The 10,615-nt window shown below is 43.2% G+C and overlaps 1 long non-coding RNA gene across 1 annotated transcript; it reads left to right on the forward strand.

Moving 5' to 3' along the window:
- Positions 1-945: 945 nt before the first annotated feature.
- Positions 946-4,197, forward strand: LOC135393197 (uncharacterized). Its single transcript, XR_010422526.1, has 2 exons — positions 946-1,084; positions 3,115-4,197. It is a non-coding gene; the product is annotated as an uncharacterized LOC135393197 (long non-coding RNA).
- Positions 4,198-10,615: the final 6,418 nt, after the last annotated feature.

The following is a 10,615-nucleotide window of genomic DNA, read 5'->3' on the forward strand; positions in this document are numbered from 1 at the left end:
GACGACAGTCTGGTGCGGTCTGTGGCGGGAGGGCATCGTTGGACCCATTTCTTTGATGGCACCGTAACAGGGCAGAACTACCTCACGATGCTGCAGAGGGAGTTCCTGCCGAACTAGCATCCCTTCACATGCAGAAGGAACTTTGCATATTCATGCAGGACGGCGCGCCTCCCCACCTTCGCGACAGAGGTCAGGGACTGGCTGACAGGACCTTTCCCAGGAAGGTGGATGGGGCGAGGCTCCCCAACAATGCCTTGGCCTGCCAGGTCGCCAGACCTCACCCCTTGCGATTTCTTTTTGTGGGGGGTACGTAAAATCCAAAGTGTACAGCGGACCAAGTATCAAGCCTACAACAGCTTAAGGCCAGGATAGAGAACGTTATACGGTCTCTCGACATCGAAATCTTGGTCAAGGGTTATTCGTGGAATACCGTAAACGCCTGCAGAAACGCATAGACAGAAGAGGTCACTCACATTGAGTGCTGGGCAGACCGTGACTGACCGCCCACAGGTGGTGCAAAAAACAACGGCCCTTTTCAGGAGCTACCCAAAAGATATGCGAGAGGCTGCGTTGCAAAAAGAAAACCCTTCAAATATTTTACGAATATCACAACACACTCAGTTCCTAAAAATGCACAGAGACCCTCAGAGAACACTCTGTCATAAATTTCTTGCCACCTTTCCATGACCACTAACATTTCCCGAATTATTTGAAATTTAATTTCGACGGGGTCGATGTTTAAACAAACCCAGCTGATTTCTTTGGGAAGTACCGCCCCAGTGAACGTTCCATCTTTTAAACGGAATTAAATTTCGTCAGGTGTCAACCTGACAAACTTCCTTTCTCAAATCAGGACGAGCTTCGCTGTGGAACTCCGTTTCGGTTTCGAGACCGATAGCGCCGATAGCGCCCCTAGCGGTCGTGTCACACCGCTCCTCAGACCGCCATGCTGCCCTATTCAAATGCATGGAAGCCGATGTTTTCGCGCTCTGTTTATTTTTTATGCTGGGTATGGCTTCCAGAATTTTTTTTTAGCTTTCGGACGCATAAATACGACCATTGTACGCCACCGGAAGTTCCTCGGGTAAGTAGACAACGAGTTACATGTCAAATGCGGGTCATGTTTTTTCTGCACACACCCTGTACATCCTACAATGGCAACACCATTTGTGCACTGACGGTGATGAATGAAACGAAGCAACAACCGTAATCGACATAAACGTAATGAAACGGAAAGATTACTTTCGAATTCCTGTTCATACATACACAACGAGAAACACAATATTCTTTTGCACAAATATCTATCACATTTATGCAGACAAAGCGCTAGAGGAACTGAATCCTGCACCCATCTACTGCGAAGATACACCCACTGCATTGAAGATATATATCATAGGAGCACGCAAAAACACAAAAGACGAGAATACAACGCCTTAGTGTTAGTTTTAACGTGAATAAGTAACACGAAACGAATAATAATACATTACCTGCATGGTCCTGGTCCGGGCTGGTCCGGCCAAGTTGTACGGCATGTAGTCACGGCACTGGCACAACAGCTTTTGCGTTGTCAGACGAATAGCGAACACAACAACAAACGTCAACGCACGAGATGCAGTATATATGCCGAATAAACTCAACGATAACATAGACATGAGTTTGAACACAAGAAACCACGACGAAGCCAGCAGCCCGCTGAACGCTGCTTTGGGCTCTTTCTTCATGTTGCTAGACGCAGCGGTTTGAAACCGAAACAAGCGACGGCTTGGTGACTTTAATGACTTGAATTTTCCACACTGCTGGTTTTTATGTTATTAAGCCGACAAATTCCGTTGAATAACGAAATATCACCGAATGCCTTGAGTTTCGATAATCCAGCAAGTGTTTTCGTTTTGTTTTTTGTTTTTTTGTTTTTTAATGAGCGACGGTGGTGATGATGGTGAAAGAGCTCGCTGTTGTCGACTTCACAGAAGTGGGCAACGTCACGACTGACGCCGTGGGGAATATGCATCCTGGGCCGCATTCTATGTGAACTGTGCCGACATAAAATCGGAGCGAAGAATGAGCTGGCGTTGATAAACTGACGAATCCCAGATTCATCTGGGATTCGTCTTATCAACGCTGACGTCTCGACGTCAAAGATTCAGAAATCCACATAGCTTCCATATCAGGGCGACTTACTTGGATTGATTGCAACTAGCGCATAATTGATTAACCATGTAAGATCACGTTTGAAGTAGCGCATTACCGGTATTGCGTTGCAAAAATGAGGCAGCAGCGCGTAATTCATTATGTATTCGAGACCCCAAGTGTGCATACAGCGTGTAATGTATAATGCCATTATATTCTTGACGGCTAATGTAAACTCTATTAACAACTTGAAGACAATGTAATGACTAATACCCAGTAACTGCATACTGTACAAAAGTAACGATTTAGCGTTATGCATTGAAAGAAGTGACGCGACTAATTACTTTTGAAGGTTCTGAGTAAAACTAACACATCTCTGATCTCTATAGGGACACTACTCCAGTGGGACTATGATCTGTAATCAGTGTACACTGGAATTATAGTATATCTAGCGCCAGTTTCACTTGTCCCAGTGAAACTCCAGTGCGGTAGACTGGTTTCCAGTGTACCCCGTTAAAAATCCAGTACAGTCCTGTATCCAGTGAAACTCCAGTACTGCCAGTGACAGCGTACACTGGTTCCAGTGTATCCAGTGAAACTCCAGTACTGCCAGTGACAGCGTACACTGGTTTCCAGTGTATCCAGTGAAACTCCAGTACTGCCAGTGACCAGTGTACACTGGGTTCCAGTGTATCCAGTGAAAATCCAGTACTGCCAGTGACCAGTGTACACTGTTTCCAGTGTACACTGGTTTTCCAGTGTATCCAGTGAAAATCCAGTACTGCCAGTGACCAGTGTACACTGGTTTCCAGTGTATCCAGTGAAAATCCAGTGTATCCAGTGACCAGTATCAACTGGTTTCCAGTATTGGCCAGTCCGATATCCAGTATTTTCCAGTCTGACCAGTGGCATTTCCAGTGTGACCAGTGGCATTTCCGAAGTGACCAGTAACATTTCCAGTTTAAATCTTACTGGTTTTTTCAACAGGGGGCCGGGTTGCTGTGGTGGGCGGAGCGTGACCGGAGGGCTGCGCGCTTACCATTCATCCTGGGCTGACTTCTTCACCACTTTCCTACTTGGGCCGACATCCTTCCCGCGAGCGTATTTCGAAACCCTGACCGATACAGAAGAGCGGCGGCGGCGGCAGCAGAAAACCCCGGAAACCCGATGCGTTTGCTGTACGGACGCCGACGCCGACGGTGGCTTTTTGTAAATTGTACGCATCGCCCACAGGGCAGGGCGGAGGGTGGTGAAATGTACTGGAGAACAAGGTTAGGTTGGAACACGCACGTAATTTTGAAGTTCTTTACTATGTGTTTGGATTACAAGCAAGGGTGGGTCGAATTTGACTACCCCTTGGTCTGTAGATGAGACGGAACGTTACGAAGTTATAGTTGAAACCAGACAGATATTCGGAGAATGTGTTACGCCATATAAAGCAAGAGGGCAACAACTGTTAATTTGAACGTTCGGAAACTGTCACACAAGGAGCAGTATGTCCTGTCGCACTGTTAATGTCAATGTCATTCTTTCCCTGTCTGATTTAGTATGTGCCTCGACCCACATTCGAAGCACATCAAAACAGTCTCTTGCGTCAAAACAGTTGTCATTTAGGAGCCTCCACTGATAATTCATATGCTGTGAGTAAACAGCGTGCGTAGAATTGATCCACTGTACTGAACTGTCAATACGATGTGTCATGCTATGTGTTGCTTTAGAGTGTGTAATGCTAAGGCTGAGACATACACTGAAGGCAGGAACCCAAACAGGCTATCTGTATTTCAATGCAAAAGTGAAGACCTTGTTGTACTTATTATATCTCCATACAGATAATAAGTACTTACAAATGTCAGCACACACTAGTAGACAGGTCCCAATAGTATTATACTCTAGGGAATTTTTGTAAATTTTGTTATATTTTGCAACATCAACAACCGCAACAAACTTGCAGGCGAGTCAATCGAACGACAGATGTGGCGTGACTTGTATTGAAGGAAAATGATATTGTGTCAAATAAAGAATAATGTAATGATTGGATATTTGTAATAAAGACACAGAAATTGTAATCGAGCAGCATCGCTTTGGGTGAGACTGACTTTGAGGGCTGGCTGTCGCTGCATCGAGCTCTTCTTCGGAGTGGGCATAGAGGACCTAGTCAGGAAACAAGTGTGTGTTGTTCACACTCGAGACATGTATTTCAATCGAAACTGTCAAATTAATTCTGTATGTCTTAAGCTGGGTTGCACTAGTGCAGATTAGACCTCCGTAAACTTGAGAGTGCAGTGCCATGGACTGTGCAGGCAATGGCTCATTTGTATGTGCTCGCTAATTGAATGAAAATTCTAACATTTAAATTTTACTAGTGACACTTTTGGAATGTCTGTTTTACGTATCGGAACCTTCAGTGAAAAATATTTAAAGAAAACTGTGTTGGCAATTGGTGATTTTTTCAAGTTATCGGTTGGTTACAGTTTACACATTTTTTGTACAGAGCAGTGTCCAAAGCTCTCTTACTCAGCTCACTTGACGTATCCATCGCATGTTCATTTGTCTGTCACACAAACAGGGGTGACAAAGGATAAGACAGCGTTCACACAGGCCGACGTTCTGCAGCAACTGCACATTCATGACCGACTCAAATTGGAGGGAATCTGTCACCAAACGAAACCTTCAGAAATTGGTTGTGCATTGGCAAGTCAGCGAGAGGAGCATTGTCACATGACTTATGCCCTCACTTCGAATGGTGATGCAATTTTATTTGTGTCATAGTGCCGTACTACTATTATTAGATTGCATTGGTTACGAATTGTGCAGGTGTAGCTGAAAAATAATAGTTCTTAAAAGGTCAAAGCCGCAGAAGCATCCCAGTTGGCATTTCTTAAGAGAATGTTGTTCTCTTGGTGAAATAAGATGATGTGAGATTGTTTGTCTGCGGAGCTGCCTAGTTGGTACTTGTGTATACGCAGATGGCACCGCCTCGAAGTTGGTCTGTTGGTCTCTGTGAACACTGCTTAAGGAACAGCCACAAGGCATGCTTTGGAATCCTTCTCTACCTGACTTGTAAACAGCAATGGCTATGATGTCATTCCGCAGGTGAGACAGCACGTTTGCATCATGAGACGACACGAGTGCTGTGCACCAGTTCGGTAGAGAAGACCAGTGGCGTAGCCACGGGGGGCTAGGGGGGGGGGGGGCTCGAGCCCCCCATACCTACCACAGGCTGACCCACGCAAATCGTGCAAATCCGAGGAGAAAAAGTAATATATACATATATATATATAGCGGGGGGGGGGGGGGGGTCCAGCGGGACGATCACAAAAGTTATTGCAGTTACCGGCGTCTAACCAGCATAGTTGAATACTTTTGAAACTATGAGCTTTTCGAGCTACTTGAAATCTCGTGAGGCGGCCTCACAGCTCATGACACCCCATATATAAACTCATTATAAACGATCAAATATTCTGTATTCTCATCTCTCATCTCGCTGTGTGCGCAAGCATGAGTTTGTGGGCGTACCCAGGATCAGCGGAGGAGGGGGGATTTTTTTTTTAATGTATTGAGCCCCCTCTGCCTTGGAGGTCTTGCTACGCCACTGGAGAAGACGAATGAAAAGCGAAGTGTATCTTCCATGTGACCCTTAATTTCCGCCCCCTATGTGTGAACCACGCGATGAACACACAACTGACAGCAGCCAAAGAGCACATTTGTACAATGTTTCACGCAAGAAATATGTAAACAGAATCCAACTAATAACTTGAAAAAGTCACTTAGTGTCAATGCAGTTCGTTCTCAGAATATTTTTTGCTGGAGGTACTGGCCCACTTGCACGAAACTTCTGCTAGGATGCTAACCTTGAGGCATTTCCTTTGACACAGCTCTGGCAGTGCATTTCGCTTATAGGAAAGTTTATGTCAGTAGCATGTGACACAAGCACTAGCAAGCCTGCGCCAAAGGGAATTCCTCAAGGTTAGGACCCTAGCAGAAGTCTAGTGCAAGCAGGCCCAGGTACTTACCCAAAAGTGTTCAAAGTAAAATTCACAAGTTATGATATTTATTTAATTAGTGAGCATATGCAAATAAGCTACTCACTGCACAACTCATCTTTAGCGATAAGAAAGCTCTCGAATAGCACCAACTGTTTATGAATTCAGTTGTTGTTTATGAACTCAGGCTGCAGCCTCATACTCCCACATTTCATCAGTGTATGAGCAATGTGTCAGTAAATAAAAAAAAGAATTACTGAGACTGGGGACATTCACGAAAGAAGTCCAAAAGAAATGGGACGTGGACAACAAACGGAGTAACAATTAAATGGGGTGTTTACACTTTGGCAGTTTATTCCATGTAGCAGCTGCAGTTTTTTGAAATCTAATCTGCAATATTGTAAATTGTGGTAAGCAGACTTCTGGTAGGACTCACAGGATGTGAGGCCATATTTAGGTATGTTTGGTATCAGAGGGGTAGTGATTCTATTAGTAAATATATTGATGACACATAACAGAACCTTCTCATTTAATAGACGCTACCTGTAGTAATCAAAATGCATGTAAATCCTGTAAAAATATGCCTTATGAAAGAATATAAGGTGCCCTGTCTAATGCTTATGTACGAAAAGGGGGGCCATTCCCCCAAAGCCCTGAGATCAAGAGAAAGTCTTCTCCTGCACCCACCTTCCAACACCTGCATACATACAGACATACATTATATCAATGTAAACAAAGGGGTTGTGTTCATAGGCCTGGTGGTTATGATGTTTTCATTGTCATCACGCATGCTTGTGTTTGATCAAAAGTTGACTGCATTGAAAAGACAGAGCTTTTGTTAAAAACCCTACACCACTTGTTTTTCTTTGGTTTGTCTTTCCCTTTTCTTTCTTTCCTGGGAATAGGAAGCCGCCATAGCAGAGGCTAACCTTTCCCTACTATTTTTTAATATAATAAACATACCCCCCCCACACACACACACCACTATCCCTTGCTTTTACGAAAAGTGTGCTTTGTAGCCTGTATGATGGATGAGACCTGCGCTGGGGTATCTGCAACCACGTATAAGACTACGCAGTATAATAATAAAACATAATAGTATATAATTAGTCATATTATTAATATTAGTTTAACAATAATAGTATAATAATAAAAAACAAATATAACAGAGCATGTGTGGGCTTGATCATTTCACTCAACAAAATGGTTGCTGTGGCTGCAAGACATGAGCTTTATTAAACACAATTGTGTTACAACATTGTGTTTCTTCATCTGTCTTTCAGATAGTATAGCAAAGACAAGTGCTATCTGGTCTTACAAGCAGGAAGCATGACCATAACAAACAAACAATAATGTATTTTTATGTATTTGTCCTTTCTATGTGTTCCAGCCTCAGAAACATTAATTCTCTCATGTTCAACAGTTGCCACTTGTGTCGATACCGTCGTATGAATGTGTGTATGAGTGAGCAAAAATGTAAGAGTGAAAGAAGGATGAGTGAGAGAGAGAGAGTAGTTAATGTGTCCCTTCAGATGACGCACCCTTGGAAGTCGCTGGGGAGGTGTGTTAGCTTAGCTCAATTGGTAGAGCCCTGGACCGGTAATCCAGAAGATGTGGGTTCGACTCCTACAGCTCACTAGCCTTTTCAGTGACTTCCATCAATAATGTGGTTGCATGACAATAACTTGACCTACAATCGCTGATAGAACAGCATAAATGCAGGCAAGCTGGTGGACAAACTGCATGGCAAACAACCCTGAGCAATGGGCAAATGTTGAAGACAACACGAAAAGACTGCATCCTGTCATGTTGTTTTCAGAGTACGCCCATTGATGAGGCCTGTTTACCACAAAGCATGACCTACAAGATTTGCAGAACAGTCTGCGTAAACTTCTAAAATACTTTTTTTGCGGGTTTCAAAAAATGGTGCAGTACAAAAGCAATTGCCAAAGTTCATCAAGCATCACATTGCTCTGCCCTGAGGGCATAAATAAACAAATCAGAAGGAAGCAGCATAACGAAGCAAAACGAATGGACTGGCCCTGCATGCAACTTTTTCATATGTGCATAATTGCAAGACGTTGTGTAGAACACCAAATTACAGTAGACTCATTAATTCAAACCCCAGGTCATTACATATTTTTGTTCAAATTGTCATAAATTACTCCAAATATATGATGCAGCTCACATTTTTTAGCCTTTCCTCTAAAGAAGCACTATTACGAGTGGGGACACAAGAAAGCAGGCATAAGTTAATAACTGCAGAGATATTCAAAAGAAGCATGTCGATGGTTACTAGCTTAACACGTCAGTCCTCAAAACTAAATGTCTGATGTCAGCTAAAGCCCAAGCAGTAAGGGTGCCTTCTTTAGTAGACAGGCATCTGGAGGTGAGCATTATGTTCAAAGGAGGGTGTCTCAAGAGGTGGCGTCAGCAACATGCGGAAGCCATCTTCTGCCAGTAGGAGGGTTTCACAAGGGAATGAAAAATGTTGATTAGGCAAAAATGCCGTTCAGTTAATAAGCTTTTCAATACACTGAAAACTGTGAGCTAAACATGGAGGTGACATGAAGTATGCAAAAGTATGAATTATCGTAGCTCGAGGTAATGAGAGAACACCTACATTAAAATGTAGCAGGTACCAGACAAGTTTTTGTCGGTTGTTTGAGGTCTATCTTATTAACTGCAGTGAACTTGCCTGGGCTATGCTTGTATGGCATCAGCACCATACATCATAAAACTCAATATATTTACCCTTTCTTGTGCAACGATGGCCCGCTTAAAGACACGTCCTGAAGCTCACTAACACAACTGTTACCTGATAGCCATACACATGCCAGTACTGTACATGTTCATCGCATTGCCCTTGGTGGTTTGTTTTTCTTTTTGTTTGCCTTTCTTTGCTGCGAATAGCAACCCGCCATGGCGCAAGCTAACCTTTCCCACCTATTTTTTTTTACATAATAAAGATACCTCCCCCCCCCCCTGGTGACCTTTTACGACTAACCAATAGATGTTTTTGTGTTGTTGAGGCTGTGTGTTCCTCGAGTTTCCCCCTACAATCTGAACGTTATAGCAGTGAGTGGGACCAGAATTCATCAAAACCATGCTCTTAAGCACAGAAAAATCAACACTTTTCAAAAGAAAATCTCATCGATTTAAAGCTTTCTGGCAGGTGTTTACACAGCCTTTAGGAAAACCAAAAAGTTGTAACTCTAGCGATATGGCGCTACCGTAACTGATATGTGTTTGTGCACAGCAAACTGAAATATTAAAAGGCCATTATTAGCGACAAAACATGGGGAATACAGTTGTAATGTTTTTGTATTACACGGAATTACGGACTTCACTGATGACGTCCAACTGCAACGACATGCATGAAGCCCAAGCAAGTAATTTATCCTGCAACATGTGGGGGTTTCATGGAAACGACATTGCTGTGTGACATTGCAAGTATTACTCTAGTGACATGAATAAATAATCCCTTTTGTTTGCTTGTAATGAAAAAAAGAGGAGAAATTGAACTTGTCTCCAGACTTGTTCTGCTGCTCCTAACATAAATTCTCATCCCCCCCTACTCCCTAAAAATACTGCTCATGTGCTCTGCTCGCAAGTTTGCTATTCACTATGCACATGGTCGCTGTTCAGAAGTCCACTAGGCATACGTTCACTAGCAGTCCACTATTCACAATTATCCCAGGATCATGCACAGAGAATCATAAAAGGTTGTATCCATCCCACAGCTCTGAACACAAGTGCCTCCAAGGTAGCATCCCTAGTGTTCGGTGCCCAAAGTCCCAACACCTTCACTATATTGAAGACACTGCTGTCTAGTCGAGCCCTTTTTGTTTCATAACCTGGCAGTGCATGTTACTGTTTTACAGAGCTGCAGTGCCTTTGCATTTGTGAGCAACATGTTGCACTTAAAGCTTAATTTATGTGCATACATACGTACAGCATGTGATGGTGTGGGTATGATCAAGATTGGGTCAAGTGGGTGCAAACACTGGCACTGTATTTTTTTTAGTTAACCCACTCCCTTACCTTGATCAGTAAACATGTGAACCTAGACACCTTCCCATTCCCATCTTGGTTTGATAAGTTAACAAGTTTCTAAGTTTGTTAGATACCCCCTTATAGAAACCATTGTATGACAGCTTTCCTAAATAATAAAAACAAGAGCAATGTGTCATGTGTTAGTTGCCAAAACAGAGGGCTCCAGTAATACCCAGCCAGCAGTGGCCCCAGCCAAACATGAAAGCAAGTTTTAAGCATCTCATGACCATGTCAAATACATCTTGTCACTATTCCTAACCAAATTCACTTAGACATGTTTTTCTGGAGCTACAATTCTAGTTATGACTGGTATTGGTCAATGGTTGTCTCCAATGAACAATTCCGTGGTGAATCTGGTATGTGAATGAGGTATTACATAAACAGGTGACGGGTGAAACTGATGATCTTTCGTCCTGAAGTGATAACCACTTTTGTCTCTTTGTCCATTA

Source organism: Ornithodoros turicata, chromosome 4, assembly GCF_037126465.1.
Source record: "Ornithodoros turicata isolate Travis chromosome 4, ASM3712646v1, whole genome shotgun sequence".
NCBI classification, from domain to species: domain Eukaryota; kingdom Metazoa; phylum Arthropoda; class Arachnida; order Ixodida; family Argasidae; genus Ornithodoros; species Ornithodoros turicata.